Source organism: Papaver somniferum, chromosome 5 (assembly GCF_003573695.1).
Source record: "Papaver somniferum cultivar HN1 chromosome 5, ASM357369v1, whole genome shotgun sequence".
Taxonomy (NCBI): domain Eukaryota; kingdom Viridiplantae; phylum Streptophyta; class Magnoliopsida; order Ranunculales; family Papaveraceae; genus Papaver; species Papaver somniferum.
The window spans coordinates 117876654-117899380 of NC_039362.1; the positions used below are offsets into that span (position 1 = coordinate 117876654).

A 22727-nucleotide genomic window follows, 5' to 3' on the forward strand; every position below is an offset into this window, starting at 1 on the left:
CGGTCGTCGGTTGTAGCTCGTTCAAGTACGGGTCGATCCACAGAGACTGGGTGTGTTTGGAGTTTCTAACTATTTGGGCTCTAAATTGCTATTGGGCTTCTAATTGTGCTTTGGGCTTAGTGGGTTTGTTTGTAACAATGAAATAGTTTTTGGGCTCAGTGGGCTTTTGGATTGACTGTGAACTTATGGGCTTTTGGTCTTTTGATGTGAACTGGGCTTGGTAACAGTGAACTGGGCCTTAGCTTTTCCCTTAGGCTTTGATTAAGTCCACAGTGGACTGGACCTTTGATTTTTGGAATGAACTGAACCTTGGGATCAGTTGGATGGGCCTTTAGATTAGCCAGGCTTCTGAGCTATGAACTAGGCTTTAGCCAAGCAAGAGAACAAATGGGCTTTTAAGTGACAGATCTTGAAACTGAAGTAACAAAAGTGTGTGAGAAGGTGACAGTGAACACATCAAAAGCAAAACAATGAACAAAAGTATTATGAGAAGGTGACAGAACAATGAAACTAAACAGAGAACAAAAGCAAAACAAAATGGAACAAAGTGAAAGTGAGAAGGTGACAGTGAAAGTTTAACAGTGAACAATTGAGAAAACAGCAATGAAGATAAACAGTGAAGCAAAGACAATAAAATGACAGTGTAATAAACCAAGGCCTAAGCCAAGGGCAATGGCAGGGGAGCAAAATTACAAATACAAAACAGAGAAACAACACAACTAGGTTATGAATCCACCTTGTGACCTAGCCAGATAGTGTAATTCTATGTTAAATCCCTGTCCCTAATGGAGCTAGGTGAAGGTTCAAGCCTGCCTATGTTCCAGGGCATACATAAATGGAATGGAATGAGAAGAAGCTTGCTCAACTGTTTACTCCTAGCATTGACTGTCTTTTGACAGCACAATCAATCACAAGCACAGTTGAGCACTAAATTCCTCCATTACTCAATCAACTCAATTTACATGAATTATAACCTAGCATTCCACCACTAACAGTGACTTAAGGCATCATCTCAGCCTAGCTATACACATACAAATGTGAGCTCACATAACAGCAACAAAAACAAAACAATTACTAAACAGAGCATTGAACTGATCATAAACAAACACAGAAGACATAAAACAAAAACATGAACTGAATTGAAACTAAATAAGAGTAATGGAATAAACATAAAGATAGTTGCAAATTAAACACTAACCCTTGAGACACTGGCTATTCCAGTGCTCTTGGGTGACACACTGGCTAATCCAGGCATACCCAACAACACTTACATCAGTTCTATTTATACCCACAGACCCAATTTGGGTTTTCCCCCAAATTACAAAATTAGGGTTTGGTGAAAATCAAAATTAAATCAAAATAATCCTACCTAATGTCACTGAATCTACTCAATAACACTCACCCATGCCTCTATTTCTAGTTGTAATCATCAATTCTTAAGAATCCCCAATTTGTAAAATTAGGGTTTCCTGTTGAGAAATAGGAATCGAAATTACTCACCTAACAGCTCTGATTTCTTCCCAATAGTCTCGACCCATGCTTCCTCAACGTCTTCTGCTCCTTCCCATGCTTCAATTACATCCATCTCATCAACTTATTTCACCAACTCCACAGCTAGGGATTAGAGGTGTGAAAATGGGTGAAATTAGTCGCTGAGAGGGATATAGGACGTGATATAGGGGATGGGTTTAGTTGGTAGGAGCCATGATGGCTTTGGTGGTGGATGTGGTGGTGGCAGAAGGAGCAGGTGGTGGTGATGGCGTACGAGTTCTGCAGACGGAGAGGGGAAGAAGATGGATTCGATGGTTTTGGGAGAAGGGTGTGTTTGGAGATGGGTATAGGTGTTCGATACTTGGGTGTTAGGCGGGTTCAGCGAGGTTTGATGATCTGTGACAAGGAGCGATGGATGGGAAGATGGTAGGTGGATCCAACGGCGATACGGAGGTAAGCGTGGAGCGACCGTCGGATGAAGGGATGTAGCAAAACGGACGACCCAAGATGGAGATGGGAGTTGCGATGTAAAGCGGGGTCTTCGGAGTTTGATGTGCGATGATGGAGCGACCGTAGGATGCTGAAATGCTTCGATCTGACGGCTGAAATCCGAGACGGGCTTGGATAGTGGAAATGTGTTTGAGTAAGGGTTTTGGGCCTTGGGTATGCCAAGCCCATATCTTCTTTAAGGACAATTCTTCTTCTTCAATCCCACTTCTAGCCTTTTGGTCTTGTGCACAACATTCTTCGCGGCTTCCTTGTGTAATTCCTCCCGGATTTTCACTACTTTTCTGCTCTTTTCGTTCCGCAATTCATCCAAACTTTATTTACAACCTAAAAATGCAAAATTAATTAATAAAAATATTTATTCTTGAAAACAATGAAAATACAGAATATGGGATAAAATGTAGAATTAATGCACAAAAAATGAGTTAAATGCCAAGAAAAATATATAGAAATATGCACTTTTTAGCACTCATCATATCTGCAGTCATATGGTCACTTCTCTCAATCTCTTTCTACAATATCTGCAGTCGTATGGTCACTTCTCTCAATCTCTTTCTACAATATCTGCAGTCGTATGACCACTTCTCTTAATCTCTTTCTACAGTAAATGGATATGTTTTATAGTCGAAATAGTAAATAATTTATGTTGTATAAATATATCACATATCGTTCAACCATGAGCACATCAGTTTGACCAACTTTCTTCTCCAGCTACGATAAGAAACACTTTTGTTGTCTTAATTGTTATTTACAAAACAACAACTTCCTTTCAAAATTATGGTGGATTATACTCAGGAAGAAGATGAAGTCATTGTTATTTTATGGATCGATGTTTTTCTAGAGAATGAAGAAGGACTTGAAGTAAGAAATACCACAACGATTTGGGACCGAATGCTGCAAAGGTTTATTACAACAACAGGGAATCCCAACCAACAAACGATTAGTTATCTTCAAAAAAACGATTGTGCATAATCACTTCAGCTGTGAGAGAGCATGTATCGCTACAAAAAGTATTATACCTCTTCAGGCCACCTTGCACTCCCGTAATCGTAAGCGACTTACCGGTTACCTACAAACAGTTTGTACTAAATTGTTGAATTATTGAATTGTAAATTGATATTTTTTTCCTTCGTTGTAGGAGGATCTGGCTAAATTAAGTTATAATGAAAGTTCAGAAAGAAATTTCGGTTTTATTACTGCTATTTAATGTTGAAAAGCAACTTCCATGAGTACAACCCGGAACCCACACAAGATGTTGATTCTGAAGATTCAGATGAAAACTGAACATGTAAGATAATGATAGGTTTTGTGCGTATATCTCTTTGTAAACCCTCACGAGACACAACTCGTCCAATTGGGTCGCCTAATGGTTTAAAGTCTTGTTGCACATCCTCAGTGTAATCGTGATTCCTACGAAAGTGAAAATAACTAGTATCAATTATTTAAAAAGCACATTACATTATATTCATCAAACCCAAGTCCTAAAATAACAACAACAATACGTACTAATTATTCAAAAATCACGTTACATCAGTTCACGTACAAACTCTTGATTAAACTAAAACATATACAACACCTAATCAGTCCATTCCGCTAACTGACATCCAGGACATTTTCAGAAACGTTTTCCATATGTTTTCTTTGCTATAGACTGGTGCATTTATATAAAAAAGTTACAACCATGGGTTTCGCATCCAATCCCTTTTTTGCATTCAAACTCCAGCTTTCCTTTAAAGTTTGAATATTTTGCAGAGTTTGTCAACTTGTTTTTGTTTCATTGCAAGTAGTTGTTCTTCTTCAGGACAATTAGGATCTTCTCCGATGACGACTCAATTACCTTTATGGTGCCGGTAGAACCTCGCATATAGGCCTCGCCTGATATTTGTAATTCCAACGAGTCTCTCCGTTACGCAACAATTCTATCTCATCTTTGACCGGTACAAAATTATGATGGTTGTCAAACATGACACTGTTTTGTGTAACAGTAAGTTGATAATCAAATCCAAGGACTTTCTCTCTCAATATTTCATAACAAGCATCATTTTTGAATGGTAGCGCTATTTGATTATGATATTTCTCCCCAGCCTCTCGTATCTGAAATATTATGTTAAAAATAATAAGTTAATTACTATTATCACCAAACAGAAAAACTTAATAAAACGGTAGAACTTACCAAATCTTCGTGTGAAGCACCGCTTTTAGTTTGCCGATATATAACGTTAAGAATTGACACCAGTTCTCTCACATATTTTTTGATTGCTTTCATCTTTGTTTTTAGGGCACTGGGATACCTTTCATTAGGTTATCCTGACGAGGATGAACTACGGTCAGTGTTTGATTCCTTCTCTGTAGGATACATAGGCAGCTGCAATGAGTTGCAGCATCGATGGTTGTTAGAGCATTGCTCGGTTGAACCCACCAAGCGTTGGTATGTCAAGATTGGTTGTCATATTTTAGTGAACCAAAACTCATTTAAAGAGTCGCTTAATTATTTACTAGAGTCAACTTCGTATAGGTTAGCTAAAAAGTTATTAGGATATGAGACTTACAAGTATTACTCGAAGACTTGAAGAATGTGAAGAAGTAAAGAGCTACATCGACGACATCATCCTTCCTCTTGAGGTTAGTAATATTTTGACTTGAACTATTTCATTCCTAACGTATCTTTCAATTCGTGCTATATTGAAAACAAAACTGCTAAGTTGTGAATGATTATACTCTAGTTAGATGTAGTATTAAGGAATTATAATACGAAGTATAACGCCTATCTTTTGAACTTCGTATATAAGACATCGACATAATAGTATGAATGTTATTGTGATTATATATGGGTATGGGTAAATATTTCTTCCTAGGAAACAATATTTTACATTCGCTTAAAGGAAGTACAATTCATAAACTTGTTTTGTGAATCGAAAGGGAAATTGCTAGGCTTATTGGTATTGTTATTCATTGCAAATCTTTGGATTACGAATATGTGTGTTAAGTATAACCGCTCGTAGCTTGTTTATGTATCTTGGTAAAACTATTCACAATGCCTGACTTATGTATCGACATGACTTTCATTAGTGAAACCAATCTTAAGTAATCACCTGAGATGGTATAATCGATATTTGTAATTGGTGTGACCATTCCTAGTCATTGGGTAACCGATCCTAGAATTTGGTGGGACTAATCAAAAGATGTGCAATCGATCCTTATAGTAGGTTAACAAATTTTAGTAATTGGTATAACCGATCCTATAACTTGTGCAACCGATCACAAGTAAGTACCATAAATAAGTGGTAACCGGTCCTAGTACTTAGTTAGCCATTTTATGGAAACTAGTGTGACCGATCCTAGTATCCACTTGGAGGTAGAACCGAACTTTGGGTTTGGTAGAACCGTTAAACCCATCAATGGTGATTGAATGTTTTTGATCAATCACATAATTCTTGAAAATTAGATGAATCAATTCTAAACTCGTTTGGAAGTGTGGAAAATCGGTTCCAAGATTGTAAATATGTAAAAGGATTTACAAAGTAGACATACTTTGAACATGTGCAGTAATTTTTATCTATTATTGTTCAAAAATATTCCTTAATAACTAAAGGAGAATCCCAGATCGAAATAAATTGAGAATCTTTTAATTAAGGTTTTTAGTTTTATATGCTTTTAATTTCCATCAATTAAATGGATATCTTTAGAAAATATAAATTGGTAATGTGCATTTACTAATTGGAGATTTTCTACTGAGATTTTGGTCAGTATTTATGAAAACCGATTTTGGCTTTATTGCATATCTTTGAGAATATTCAGTTTTGGGAATTCCTTCGTGTCCAAACTTCCTTGGTCTATAAATATTGAAGTTTGCATTCCAAGCAAGCTAATCCTCAGAGCCAGCAAAACTACCTAGTTGTGTTGTTACTGGTGGAGCTGTCTATTCGGAGAGGAAAGTACCCTAATTAGGCGAAATCTCTTGCAATCGCTCGTTTTAAAGACTTCTTTGGGATTGAGAAGCTCTACGAGTACCGTTGGTGGGAAACTAGATAATTGCAGTTTATTATTAGCAATCGTATAGTGTTCGGTTAAGTCCGAACCTATTATCAAGTAATCATACTTTGTTGTTGTATTGTCTCGGTCTTGTATCCATAGTCAATCACGCAAGTTATCTTGTTGTCATATTGTCTCGATCTTGTATCCATAAACGATCACACGAAGTGTGAACTAATACGTTGGATTGTCTCGATCTCGTATCCATAAACGATCACTTTCGGAGAAAGGACTTATAGGTGGAAAAGTTTTAGATTGAGGTATATTTGGGTACCCTCGTCTTTTCAATTGGTATCAGAGCAGGCAAACACAAAAAGATCTAACAATCTGTGTTTGGTGCGATCCAACCTATAAGACTGGAATCTAAAAATGGTATTTATAGAACCTGATAATGATTCAGTTAACGTAAAGCAAGGTATCAAGAGTTTTGAATTAACACTTAATGATGGCATCTACGAATCAATATGTGAAGATCATCATGAAATCATCTCGAGAGATTCTACTAGACAAGTTAATCTTGTTAATGATGTAGAAACCAATGACAACTGGAAAATATGTCTACAAGAAAGGATGGATGAAATTTCCGATGATGATGACTCAGATTTTGAATGAGACGTAGAAGAGGATATCTCAGAATACTCTAAACTACTGGATCCTTTGAAAAATAAGAAACTGAGAACTTCGGAATTTCTTGGTGTTATGACTCCTCTTTGTCGTGAGAACACGAGACTGAAGAAGGTTTTTCAAAGATATTATATTGGTTACCGAACCAGTGATTCTCTTCTTAAAGATCGTACAGACGACCTAAATTCTAAGAAATTAGAATATGAAAATCTTCGAAGAGATCTCTTTTTGTCGGAAAAGAAACTTGTTGAATCTGAAGCAAGGGTTAATTCTCAACAAAAGAATTTTGAAGAGAAGGAAGGTAAATATCTCTCACGAGAAAAACTCCTTGAGGCTGATCTAACTGGTGCTCTTGATAAAATCAAGACGTTGGAAGAAGAAAATTTGTACTTGAAAAAGTCCAATGATAGCACAAAAACTTATCCTCATTGTTAGAAGCAGGAAGATATCATGATGATACACGTGGATTGGGATATAAGGAATCAAGTGCTTCCAACGATAACAATGAGATAAAATTTGTCAAAGCTACAAATTCTTCTCAATCAGAGGCTTCCACTGATGTCAAAAATGATATTATTTCGTGTAAATAAATAAAGCCTGACAAGTCTAAGAATTGTGTTTAACCAGCAACAATCAAAGAGAGCAGTTCTGTTAATGTCAAGAAACCAACAATGTTGAAGAAGAAGAAGAAGAAGAAGAAGAAGGAAAAAAAATCGTCAAGATCCAATGCAAGAGGATCCACAAAAAGGTAACATTAAAACTCAGTCTTCGTATGTTAAACATTATTATTATTGTGGTAATAACGGACACTTGCAATGGGGATGCAAAGTTCGGAAGATGCAAGATGCACTTTCTTTTGTATCAAACGAATTGGCTAAGATTGCTCCCCAAAGGAACTCGGATCGCTATTGTCCAAATTTTAGGCAAAAGAATTATTATAATGATAGTTCAAGTGTTGCCCATCGCTCGTCAAGGACATCTCATAAAAGACCCTACTATAAGAAAAGAGATGACTTTGCAAATACGAATACAAGATCCGATGTTCCAAATTAGAGAAAGAATGTTTCGCAAAATATCCAAAAGGGAAATGATCATAATTGTATGAAGGAGAAAGCTGCTCCTCCGAAACCCTCCTCTAAATGGGTCCCAAAATCCTCCATAGCCAAAAAGGGACCAAAAGTTAGTCACAAGAATGACTCTTAGCTGTTAATTGTTGGTGACAATAATTACAAGAGTTTTCTTGAAAGACTAAAGAAAGACATCATGTCTGAAATCTCTTGTACTAGTGAACGTTGTGATAATGACACTCTTCATCACAAGTCAAAGAAGAAAAACAAGAGATGTAACAAGAGAAAACAAACCAAGCAAGAGGTCAAGAATGATGATTCTGTCTTAGTCACTCGTGATGAACAAGACAAGGATCAACTCAACACAACCTAGTTGTGTTGGAATGTGCATGCTCACCTTTGTGCTAAATCTTATGAAGGGTGAGGAAGCACGTGAAACTGAGCACATGATCTCTCAGTTATTATATGACTAATTAACATCTTTAGGGAGATTTATTCTCTTCTATACTCATACCTTCTCCATCTATATTTGAACGTTTGATAGAAATGGTAATTTTTACTGTATAGTGTTGATATCTACTGATCATATATGTGTAGCTCGTGTTTACATGGTTAAAACGAGCCAAAAATCACTGAATTCGGACATCGTATGCAAATGTTATGTCTAAAAAGGTTTCGTGTATGGATCATGTTGTAACCGGTCTTGGTGATTGGTATGACCTGGTATCATAACCTAGTTGGTATGACCTGGTATCATAACCTGGTACGATAACCGGTCCTAGTGATTGGTTCATACGAAGAAGTGTAAAACTTTTTTACCTATAACTTCTTCGTCCGAACTCGGAATGACCTCATTCTTTTTGTGTTGGTTTCGTAATTCAATTCCCTACAAGATTGAGGTAATAGAAATGCGTGATTTTCTGTTGAATATTTAGGGTGTATTGCAAATTGTGTTTATGGGATGTTTGATTTCGGTTTTCATAACCTTAATATTCGATCTCATATGGTGTGAACCCTTATGGTTTGGGTGACTTTTTGATTTAGCGGGATTGAGTTCTATCCCATGATCGTAGGCTTTATCAAAAGATCATAAGAGGTTCCGATTGAAACTCATGTGTGAAAAAGTCACAATATGTTGAATCGTTTTTGATTTAGCATAAAAACATATGTGTTTCGGGTTTTCAACTTTTGCATCGCATTAGTTAAAACCGATTTTCAACCTTTCTCTGGTAAAGGTTGGTTTTTATTGTTGTTCTTTTGTCTTGCAAGAGGATGACAACACAATGATATTCCTCCCCGGAAAGATGCAAAGAAAAGGGTGAAGAGGATGCGGAACTTGAGGTAACAAATTTGTTAGTTAATCGTTTTCCTGTTTAAGAAAAGCCTGATTTTATTGCATATATTTTGCTTTTGCTTAACAAAATTTCGGTACAATTGATGTTTATTCAATTATTTGTGTATGGATGTGTGTGTGATTCAATTGTTTCCGATTGAGAAAAACTATTGTTATCTTGCTTTATTGTTTGGTATCAATTGTTTAGTCTTAACGAAATTTCGGTGCAATTGCGGTGTTTTAATGTCCATGTTTGTTTCAATTGCTTCCGGTTAAGATAAATAATTATGCAAGTTGATTTATTTGGTTTGTATGAATTGTTTATGGCTTAACAAAAAGGTTTTCGGGATCAATTGTTTAGTCCAATTCGATTCCGGATAAGAGAAACTAAGTTAATTATGATCTTAGTTAGACTTATCAAAGTGGAGGATTCGGTTATTCAAGTCTAATCAAATTCCTTAACAAGAAATACTAGTTAACTAACCTAGTACTTGTCTTGTTTAAAGTGAAAGGTCTAATTATTGTTCGAATAATTAAAACCTGATGAGAAAAATAGAGTTAATTCTGATCTTTATTTTGGTCTTATCAAACAAGCGATTGTATTTGTGCAATCCGTTTAGCAAAAGAACTAAGGTGCTTAGGAAATTTTTAATTTGCTAAACTATTAGGGAAAATTGCTTCGGGCAATTTTTTCCTTGATAACATATCAAAATAAAATTACTTTGTAGTTTCGGTTTTGATATTGGTTATCTAAAATGGTATGTGGAACCCTCGTGCTTAACTCTTATAGGTTGCAAGTCTTTTAAGATTTGTAAGATCTTTTCGGTTTGTCCTACATTTGCTCGTACCGTTGTCATTTTGTGACAAAAAGGGAGAGAAATATATGGAGTAAACAAGTGATTTGGTATCACAAAGGAAAGGACAATAGTGCATAAACGTGATATCTAACGAAAAGGTTGAGCATAGACTAAGGGGGAGTAACATATCATATAGATACTTGTGGTTATCTTAACTACAAAGGGAATAACAAAGTGTTGATGGTGGTTTTTAGCTCAGGGTTAAATTTATAAAACCTTGCATCTAATGTGACGTCACTGTAGCGCCCCCAAAGCTAGCAGCTGACTAATCCAAGAGATTAACTATATAAAGAGGCACTAAGAATCTAAATCGTTTATTTAAACATTCAATTAAGAAATCTGCTACAAAACTTAACCCAAACTAGCCCCGCTCAGAAATATTTATATACAATAACTTCTCACAAATGATACATATACAATAGTCATTCGGTTTACAAATAGAATATACAACATAATAAACATATCAGAAGTTAACCAACTAATGGACTCAACTCCTCGAAGCTTTCGCTACGCAACTCTGATCTGTCTCTGAAATTGAAAGTGGGAATGGGTGAGCACATCATCCCTAGAAGGGGTGCCCAGCAGGAATAACATTTAACTTTAAAGAAATCATGAGCAAGATTTGGAAAACAAAACATGTTTTCCCAAACATCAAAGTGACTAAGTCACTGGAAATACTCAAACATGTATATGGACAAACTCCTTCTTCAAACAATGTATAATATTGATGCCGGGTTGTTCCACACCGAATAGCTATTGATATCACCCATTAATGATGACCAAATTTAAGCATAAAAGCTGAATTCATGTAGATATAAATATGAAGGAGCGTATCCAATATATCACAAGTGGAAATTCTCATTTCCCATAACAATTCATAATGACAAACAAAACATTACAAGTCCTTTCCAAATCGTGGAAAGATTCAAACAATCAACAAAACATTCGTAATGCAAACTAAACAATAAATTGAACGCACAAACGGACAATGCATGAGTTTGTTAAACATAAACTTTTGTAAAAGAAACAACAATGGTTTCAAAAGAGTTAAAAGTATTCCCACCTCTTTTGATGACAGGCCACGCCTACCTCGAGATCCACGATCCACTGGTTCGTCCTTTGAATCGATCGTTGTTAATAACTAACTGTTAATCAAAGAAGCACTATGAGAGTTTAGCCAAAAGGCTCATACAAGGCTCGTACACGTTTAACTAATGGTTCTAAGTCCATTATGGTATCTCATTCTCTATATTTAACATAACTAAGAGTTTACTAATCCAATTAGGTTGATCTATAATCCGTAGCCAAGTCTTATGAATATCTACAACATTGTAGAAAGAAACAAATGCTGATTCAGACACTAAAGGTCCATTACAGCAAATATGAACACTAAACCTAAGCCCAAGTACACTAAACAGGCCCATTAAACTAAGGCCCAGTCTAATTGGATAAACTAACGGTCACTAACTGTCAAACTAACAGTCAACGGGTCCCTAACAATCAACGTCAAAGGTCAGGTCAAGGTCCAGGGTTAATGGTCAACGAGTCAAAATCCACCGAGTCAAGTCGGGTCAACTGAGTTAAACTGATTCAACTCAGTCAGAAAGCCGAGTCAGCTAAACCAACTCAAGGCCAAAGCTTTTGCAAGGGCCAAAAGCTGAACTGCACCATCACCAGACTCAACACACTAACTAAGCTCAAACTGAGCAACATTCCTCCCTGCCCTAGCTTCATTTCTAACTCTACTTCATTAACACTTCAAATTTACTAAACTAAAATTATACATTTATTCTTAAACAAACTTTGAATACCAATTACAAATACAAACTAAGCTTACCTGCAAATGCAGCTTTTCCAAGTTTTCACAACAACTATTATCTACAATTCTTTATCATCATTCTTCACAAACTGAACTTCAGAAACACCAAAACTACAACTAACCATTACAAACACAGCATTCCCAACAGCTTCCACAGCAGCAGCAATATTACCAGACTCCACTCGTGTGTCACATATAAACTTCGGTTACCCTTCAATGTTACCACCTGCCATGTCTTTACCAGATTCAACAACAACATCACCACAACAATCTACAACACCAGTACATACCATTTTCTCCAATCTGAGACACACATAACAACTATCATTAAGATAACCCCAGCCACCTTGTTTACCACAGCAGCCTCCAACAAACCATTTCTATTCATTCCCACTTGCACTTCTTGCAATACAAACCAATACTAGTTCTCACATCTCAAACCCTGTATTACCTCAATCTATATCAATTCCCTTGGTAATACAGACACAAACCCAATTCATAACTATAGCTTCAATCTTTATTACATTACCTCTATCTTCTCAGACATACAACGCAACACCATTCTCTTTTTTAGTTTCACTAAAATCTAATACAAACCTCCGTAACTAAACCCATATCATCACTCACAGCATCAATATATTCTCATGACAAAACATCCAACTCAAGCCTTCTCCCTGCATCCAACAACACCACCAAGTTGAACTCTATCATCATATCTAAGGCCTCCTCCAAGCACTATGATCACTAATTCAATCACAAATATAAGCTCACATACCACACATCCATTTAATTCATCAACTGCAACTCAACATAACACCACAGACTTCACCTGCAATCCAATTCCTCTTATCACAGACTAATACTACATCTTCAACCCGTCACACAGCAGCAACAATAACACCACCACTATGTGTAATCTTCATTCAAACAACATCTCAAACCAATCCAACTCAAGCAATTGAATTAGATTTCTCTTTACTCTGTCCTGACTTAGAAATCATATCAATTTCCTCATACAAACTCATTAATCTTTTTCTTTGAATCTTCACCATTACTCAACAAACTTCATCATTACTGCCAATTCTCAATAATCTTCACTAAAATAGAATCGAACCCCAATTCTTCAATTCACCACCAAAACAGCTCCACAACCTTAATTAAACAATAGTTCTTTTGTTCTTCATCTATTTGTAACTCAATAAACCTTCTATTTCCACTCCTCAGAATCAGTATGAAACTCTAATTTCTCAAACCTTACCTTCTCAGTACTAAATCTTCAAACTAACATCGTTAACTTCTTATTCATCTCACAATCTTCAAAACCCATTCTTCAATTTCTTCCTAATCATCACCAAATTGAATTTTAACTTCATCAGCAGAAACCCTAACTCCTCAATTGAATTTCAATTCTTCTATCACTGTATCTTTTCGATTCATATTTACTACTCATATTAGAAACACCACCACGACCAAATTCTTCATCGTCATCATCGATTTCTTTGATTTACAGAGAAACCCTAACTTCTAATTCATCTCATATTCGAATTTGAATCAAGAACAAACACCATCACCATCATCACCAACCACTAAAATATCTTCTCCACCTTCCGCCGAACGCAGAACTTCCATTTGATTCTCTCAAACCCACAGAAGTATAAGAACAGGAGAAGAAGGAAAGAGAAGAGAGAAGAAGGAAGAAAAGAAGAGAGAAGAAGGAAGAAGAATAACGATTTATCTTCTCGGTTTGGTGTCGATAAGACCAGAGAGAAAACTAGGACACCCACTTGCTTCGATAAGGCAGCCACACCGTGTCTCAGTTGTATTAAAAGTAGGGCTGCACATGGGACGGGACGGTACGGGTTTTTGGCTAACTCACCTGTACCTCCCTATGACCGGTACTTGTACCTTATACTTGTACCTGTACCTGTGCAGTACGGGACGGGACGGGACCTGTACCTGTTTAACTCGGTACGGGAACGGGACGGGACCGGTTCTTTACCTGTAGCATATGTAAAATTATAAGAAAAAAACAAAGCAAAAAAATCTTCAAAGTTCTAAGTTCAACCACTTCAACTGTTAACACCTAAATCCATACTTCATACGCATAAGTTTAAAATGCATTTGGCATTTGACCTGAATACATATCTTCAAAGTTCTAAGTTCAACTCAACTGTTTAACACTTAAGTAGAAAAAACAGAAAGCAAAGCAAAAAAAACAGCACTTCGGCAGTTCGGCTTTGGCACTTGACCACTTCCATAAATTTGCTTCAACAAGAAACGAACTTCATCTCTAAGCATCAAACATCCAAGACCTCTTAATGAGTCTTCGCAACCAGCTTTGACAAATCCCTATAAATGGTCATACGACTCGGGACTTTGAATCTAGGCTCCAACACTTGCATTAAGACCCTAAACCCTTCACCTTCAACCATTCTGAATGGCACCTCATCAAGAATGATAAACATAGCAAGAGCCATTATACACCTTTCCTGACTGTAATTAGATGCATTACCGGCAGTAGTTCTATCTTCAGTTGGATCTCCTTGTGCAGCTTACTGAGCGTCAGCAGAAGGTGCAGGTACAAATGTAGGGTAAATAGAGGAACCAACTTCAGTTGCATCTCGACTTTGAGTTGTATTTGCATCCATCTGAAATGAAAAAAAGGGACAAAGGTAGTTATGTTATGCGACACAGATTTAGTTGGTCAATCGAACTATATGTGACAGAGGTAGACATGGACATAATAAGGCACAAAAAACGGATGAGAGCTCAACTGATATGCATCAACACGAATGAAATGGATTGAATTCCTACTAAATTAAACCCTATACTATAATATCATGAATCAAATGATATCATTATTTTTGTAAGCTTCTTCATTGTATCTTCCATTTAAAAAAAAACAGTACTACACCTACTAATTGAACCACAAATTCCTGAAAAATGCTACTACATCAAACATAATGAAATTTTACAATGAATCGAACATGGGTTGGCTCAATATATCACAATTAAAAAGATACAACCAAAATAATCTCACAACTAAGTTTAAGCATTTGTAACAACAAATTTGACACGGATTTCATTGATTTCTCATAACCAATCGATTTAAAAATTCAACAACAAAACCTTGAGGTCTTCTTACGAACACATGGCTATCATAATCCAAATTCTCATTCAATTCAAGAAGCCTACTCCCATAACAAGACAAAAGCAGAAACCCTAAATATTATTACCTGTTGCAGACTTGCAGTTGCAGTCTTGCAGACTTGCAGTAAATAAAAAACGAATCGATGATTAGAACTTAGTAGATGGTGATGATGAATCGATGATTAGAACTTAAAAGATGGTGATGATCAATCGATGATTAGAACTTAGAAGATGGACTGGTGCATCGACGATGGCCTCTTCTCTTCTCTTCTCTGAGAGGAAAATGAAAACCTAAGGCTGAGTCGCTGAGAGAGGGAACATGAAATGAGGAGAATACGATGGATAAAGGGTATAACCCCTACTATCAACGTCTAGGATTTAACCCTAATTTCAACGGATAGAGATCCTCGGTACTACGGGACGGGAATAGCATAGAACCGTTACTCGTACCTCCCTATGGCACGGTACCAGTTTTGGTACTTGTACCTGTCCCATCTGACCGCGGTTCCGGGACGGTACCGGTACGATTCTTACGGTTCCGGTACGGTTCCATGGGACGGGACGGTTCCTGTGCAGCTGCTAATTAAAAGTGTTTATCCGAGAAATGATAATTTTACCCTTTGTACTATTCCAGTGATATCTTATTTGTATGGTATCCGAATGATACGTTCGAGTAGTCCATTCTGCGTATCTTTTCGAGATCTATCTAACGATACTAGTTTCGTATCTAAATCGTTGTTAGATTAATTTCTAATAATTAAGTTCTATATTAACTAATCGAGTCACTATCGGCTTAATCGTATCTTAATCATCGCTAAACCATTCAATTAGCGTTGACGAGCTTGAGGGTCTTTACATTCTCCCCACCTTATTCAGTGTCGTCCTCGAAAATCAAACCCTCCTTCTAGTCTTCAAAACTCCCCACCTTATAGAATGATTCTGCCACTTGTCTAAGCGTAGACAACAAGAAACAAAGCACAAACCTATATGGTTTTCTACGACTAAAATTTGTGGCTCTAGGTTCAACTATACTGATTTAAATTCTATCAAATAAGGAAGTCTAATTTTTTCTTAGATCAATTTCTATTTTATAAGATATTTGTTTCTAATCTCAAGGAAGAATCCTACGAGTCTTTCTAAGTGAAATTATATTTATCGGTTTCCTAAAGAATTATACCAAGCTTCTATGATCGGTCATCTCTGAATGCAGTTGCCCTGTCAAGGTTGGCTAAGCCCAACAATGCCTTCCTACGAACAAAGAAAACACAACCTTCACTATTCCCCAGTGCTGGATTAACTAATTATTAATTTATTAAGATTAATTATTCTCTAACTTCTATTGTAATTGGTGTAAGTATGATAAATTTACATCATAATATAATATATATTAATAGTTTCCATCATTCTAAGCAATTTAAGCATCAAAGTTTATTTCCTTCTATTTTTATTTATTTATTTTATCAATATAAGTATTTCAAATTCGATTTCACGTCAATTTGTAATATTTTATAATTTTAACTTTACTGTATTACCATATATATAAATTTTCCAAATATAATCTACTCTAAATTTCCTACTAGTCTATTTATTCGCATACTATTATCAACTGTATTATTATCTCATTATTCTTAAGTTAATAGTCCAGTTGGTACACTAAGTCTTAATTTCTTTTAAATATAATTATACGTTCACGTAAAGATTGATATAATAGATTTTGTTTATTCATATTAAATTTGTATTCTATAAGTTGTTAAATATTGGCGTTGGTAATTTAATATGATCTAAATTTTAGTTTACATAAAATTAGAATATATCCTAATAGTCTTTAGATTTTGTTATTAATGTAAAGTATCCTATTAATATACGAATTTATTTTCTTGTAATTCTAATATTACATTAAGCATCTGAATGCTATTATTACTATTTCATGTATATATATCTCATTTTAGAGACAGACTGAATCATTGGTTAGACTAAGATAGTTTAGGTACAAGATTACCAACAAGTTGAGTCTTTTTCATTTTATACATTATATCCTCGCTTTCTTAAATCTAACACCTAATAAGTATCATATTAACTATCTAGTTTAAAAGCAAAACGTATATTTCTAATTTGTCACCGTAGATAAGCGTTAATAATTTCCCATAGCAATTTAATCGTAATAATTATTTTTATTGTTAACACTGACGGTTGAACTATTATTCTAACAACTCTTATAAATATTATTGAGTCCCAAAAATACTATTAAAATTTATGTAATTATAAACTGTTGATTCTATATATAAGTCAACATACCCAATAAGTTTCTAAGTGATTTTCAAGATTTATCAATATTCCTAATTTACGGATTATTACCTAACCTTTATTAACTAAAGTTATTGGTGTACCTTACAATTTTTACTTCATTACATAAACAAGCAATCAATCAAGCAAACAAATCAATCAATCAAATAAATTTTTAGTTACTAATAGCTTTTAGTGATAAAGATTTATCTCACAAACCCAACCCAGTTCTAAACTAATCTAGTTCTCTAACTAGCACTGGCTATTTCTATCCTTTCCCATATAAGATCTAATAGTGAGCTCTGATACCAACACTATAGCGCCCCCAAAGCTAGCAGCTGACTAATCCAAGAGATTAACTAAATAAAAAGGCACTAAGAATCTAAATCGTTTACTTAAACATTCAATTAAGAAATCTGCTACAAAACTTAACCCAAACTAGCCCCGCTCAGAAATATTTATATGTAATAACTTCTCACGAATGATACATATGCAATAGTCATTCGGTTTACAAATAGAATATACAACATAATAAACATATCAGAAGTTAACCAACTAACGGACTCAACTCCTCGAAGCTTTCGCTGCGCAACTCTGATCTGTCTCTGAAACTGAAAGTGGGAATGGGTGAGGACATCATCCCTAGAAGGGGTGCCCAGCAGGAATAACATTTAACTTTAAAGAAATCATGAGCAAGATTTGGAAAACAAAACATGTTTTCCCAAACATCAAAGTGACTAAGTCACTGGAAATACTCAAACATGTATATGGACAAACTCATTCTTCAAACAATGTATAATATTGATGTCGGGTTGTTCCACACCGAATAGCTATTGATATCACCCATTAATGATGACCAAATTTAAGCATAAAAGCTGACTAATCCAAGAGATTAATTAAATAAAGAGATTAACTAGCAGCTGACTAATCCAAGAGATTAACTAAATAAAGAGGCACTAAGAACCTAAATCGTTTACTTAAACATTCAATTAAGAAATCTGCTACAAAACTTAACCCAAACTTGCCCCGCTCAGAAATATTTATATACAATAACTTCTCACAAATGATACATATACAATAGTCAATCGGTTTACAAATAGAATATACAGCATAATAAACATATCAGAAGTTAACCAACTAACGGACTCAACTCCTCAAAGCTTTCGCTGCGCAACTCTGATCTGTCTCTGAAACTGAAAGTGGGAATGGATGAGCACATCATCCCTAGAAGCGATGCCCAGAAGGAATAACATTTAACTTTAAAGAAATCATGAGCAAGATTTGGAAAAAAAACATGTTTTCCCAAACATCAAAGTGACTAAGTCACTGGAAATACTCAAACATGTATATGGACAAACTTCTTCTTCAAACAATGTATAATATTGATGACGGGTTGTTCCACACCGAATAGCTATTGATATCACCCATTAATGATGACCAAATTTAAGCATAAAAGCTGACTAATCCAAGAGATTAACTAAATAAAGAGATTAACTAGCAGCTGACTAATCCAAGAGATTAACTAAATAAAGAGGCACTAAGAATCTAAATCGTTTACTTAAACATTCCATTAAGAAATCTGCTACAAAACTTAACCCAAACCAGCCCCGCTCCGAAATATTTATGTATAATAACTTCTCACAAATGATACATATACAATAGTCATTCGGTTTACAAATAGAATATACAGCATAATAAACATATCAGAAGTTAACCAACTAACGGACTCAACTCCTCGAAGCTTTCGCTGCGCAACTCTGATCTGTCTCTGAAATTGAAAGTGGGAATGGGTGAGCACATCATCCCTAGAAGGGGTGCCCAGCAGGAATAACATTTAACTTTAAAGAAATCATGAGCAAGATTTGGAAAACAAAACATGTATTCCCAAACATCAAAGTGACTAAGTCACTGGAAATACGCAAACATGTATATGGACAAACTCCTTCTTCAAACAATGTATAATATTGATGTCGGGTTGTTCCACACCAAATAGCTATTTTTATCACCCATTAATGATGACCAAATTTAAGCATAAAAGTTGAATTCATGTAGATATAAAATTCGAAGGAGCGTATCCAATATACCACAAGTGGAAATTCTCATTTCCCATAAAAATTCTTAATGACAAACAAAAAATTACAAGTCCTTTCCAAATCGTGGAAAGATTCAAAGAATCAACAAAACATTCGTAATGCAAACTAAACAATACATGGAATGCACAAACGGACAATGCATGAGTTTGTTAAACATAAACTTTTGTAAAAGAAACAACAATAGTTTCAAAAGAGTTAAAAGTATTCCCACCTCTTTCGATGACAGGCGACGCCTACCTCGAGATCCACGATCCACTGGTTCGTCCTTTGAATCGATCGATGTTAATAACTAACTGTTAATCAAAGAAGCACTCTGAGAGTTTAGCCAAAAGGCTCATACAAGGCTCATACACGTCTAACTAATAGTTCTAAGTCCATTATGGTATCTCATTCTCTATATTTAACATAACTAAGAGTTTACTAATCCAATTAGGTTGATTCTATAATCCGCCGAACGCAGAACTTCCATTTGATTCTCTCAAACCCACAGAAGTAGAAGAACAGGAGAAGAAGGAAAGAGAATAAAGAAGCAGGAAGAGAAGAAAAGAAAAGAATGAAGAAGAAGAATAACGATTTATCTTCTCGGTTTGGTGTCGATAAGACCAGAGTGAAAACTAGGACACCCACTTGCTTCGATAAGGAAGCCACAACGTTTCTAAGTTGTATTAAAAGTGTTTATCCTAGAAATGACAATTTTACCCTTTGTATTATTCCAGTGATAAATCCGAATGACACGTTCGAGTAGTTCATTCTACGTATCTTTTCGAGATCTATCTAACGATACTAGTTTCGTATCTAAATCGTTGTTTGATTAATTTCTAATAATTAAGTTCTATATTAACTAATCGAGTCACTATCGGCTTAATTGTATCTTGATCATCGTTAAACCAGTCAATTAGCGTTGACGAGCTTGAGGGTCTTTACAGTCACTCTGCGAGGAAACGAAGCCAAGAGTGTCAATCTCTCCACTGGCACATTTATTGAGCCGTTCAATATATTTTCATGAAATTTATCCAGACTGGCGCATGTAGCAACAATCCCAGATGCTTTGTAAATTTCGGCGCCTTGCATATATTACTTATTAATGTAAGACTCACTGAGTACTTTTCCTGTGCTATGTTCCCCGACAGAATCCTTAATATCGGTATGGCATGACGGATTTGTGTTCACTCGCAGCAGAGTAGCACGGATTTCCAAGTACCAAGGTTAAGTCCCTTGCACGAAATACTCAGTCAGAAAGCAAAGAATAATGGAGCCGCGGAGTAGGAGCAGCAATGAGAGGGAGCATGCCCACGCCATAGGCTAGCCGACGCCACTTGTCCACGCCCCATGCTACCTAACCAGCCCTTGTTCCTTTGTCGACCAATCAGGTCGCTTTAAACTCGCCACACGTCCATGAGTTGTGGCTGGACCCATACTTGTCGGCCCTACTCCCATCGACCAATCAAGTCGCATTAAACCTGACACGCGCACCAAAAGGGTGTCCACACCCATGCTTGGACGGCCCCCTACTTTCATCGACCAATCAGGTCGCATTAAACCTGCCATGCGCACCAAAAGGGTGACCACGCCCATGCTTGGCCGGCCCCCTACTTTCATCGACCAATCAGGTCGCATTAAACCTGCCACGCGAACCAAAAGAGTGGCCACGCCCAATTATTGACCAATCAGGTTGCTCTAAACCTGCCACAGCTTTAAAAGAAGTGAAAATTATGTCAAGAGGTAGCCATACTAAGATGGCTTCCCAAAAACGCGTCAACATGCTAACGGCATGCCAAACATAACAAAACGAGCATGCAAGGCGCATGGCATGCCAAACATGCCAAAACGAGCATGTCAGGCGCACATGCCAAACAGGCATGCCAAGTGCACATGCCATCCACGGCCACATGTCGCATGCATTATGCGCTAATTAGGGTTTCGGCATGCCAAACCCTAATTTAGGCGAAGTTGCTACGCCAATCGAGCCAAAACAATGTTCCACAGAGCATTGGGATTGATGTGGCCACTGAAACTGATGTTTCCACACCACATTTGAGTCTAACACCAATACGCCAAAATTTAGTGGCCATGGATACGCCAGGCGCTACATCGTGCCGCTGGCATGCACAAACTATGCCAGCCATTCCACCGTGCCACTGGCATGCACGAACTATGCCATCCATGCCGCAGTACCACTGTCATGCGCTAAAGGTGCCACTGTACCATTATCAGGCGCCAACAGAAGGTAGCCATAATCAACGGCTACCCTTCCTCATGAGATGCAATCTCAGTCATCCAAGTTCGCCACCGAACTGACAGACTTGTGGCAAGTTTTAGGCGACCAGCCGCCTAAATCTAGTGGCCATGGATACGCCAGGCGCCACTTACACCACCGTGCCACTGGTATGCACGAGCTATGCCAGTCATGCCGCAGTACCACCGGCATACACCAAAAACGCCACTGTACCATTATCAGGCGCCAACAGAAGGTAGTCATAAATCAACGGCTACCCTTCCTCATGAGATGCAATCTCAGCCATCCAAGTTCGCCACCGAACTGACAGACTTGTGGCAAGTTTTAGGAAACCAGCCGCCTAAATCTAGTGGCCATGTCTACCCCAGGCGCCACTTACACCACCGTGCCACTGGTATGCACGAGTTATGCCAGTCATGCCGCAGTACCACTGGCATACACCAAAAACACCACTGTGCCATTACCAGGCGCCAATAGAAGGTATCCATAATCAACGGCTACCCTTCCTCATGAGATGCAATCTCAGCCATCCAAGTTCGCCACCGAACTGACGGACTTGTGGCAAGTTTTAGGCGACCAGCCAAGACGAGCTTAATACATCACATGTTATTTTCCTGCGGAAAGTCTCTTGATTTTGACTTGCCACACGTAGCAAAGTGCTACATGTTTTCCACGAAAACACTTGAGACATCAAACATGTCACAAAATGGGGGATACTCATCAGGGTATTGGTCTGGCGGTTTACAGCGTGCGGCGTGCAATACGCCCATTACAGGAAAGTGTCATGAAGCGGGACGGTTAGTGATGGCAAGAAGTAATGGTGTAAACGGATCCACTTCCTCAACATGGAAGCATAATTTCTGACGGTTACACGTTACTCCACTCTTCCACCAGTCAATCGTTTCCACTTCCTACGAGACCAGGGTACGTTTTATTACGACTTGTATAAATAGGTTTCACCTATTTCCACCAAAGAACAAGTTTTTGGTCGGCAACAACATAGTATCCAGAAATCACCAAGAACTGATAGCTTTTCACTCTGCAAGCCAGTTCAACTTTCTGATACAAGTCATAAAAACAAGACACATCTTCATAATTAACCATTCTTGTCTCAACACTCTCTTCGCTTCACTCCCTAAGACCAACCCTTCTCCTTTACTTTGTGACCGAAGCAAGTCTGGAACGGCCATTTTTTGGTTTAGGCCAGGATTGTACAGATTGATCTCTCGAATCAA

General features: G+C 36.9%; 1 long non-coding RNA gene across 1 annotated transcript; it reads right to left on the minus strand.

Moving 5' to 3' along the window:
- Positions 1 to 10203: 10203 nt before the first annotated feature.
- LOC113282501 lies at positions 10204 to 13509 on the minus strand. The gene is made up of 3 exons (XR_003326983.1): positions 11749 to 13509; positions 10975 to 11056; positions 10204 to 10439 (listed from the first exon to the last, which is right to left on the minus strand). It is a non-coding gene; the product is annotated as an uncharacterized LOC113282501 (long non-coding RNA).
- Between the last annotated feature and the right edge of the window lie 9218 nt (positions 13510 to 22727).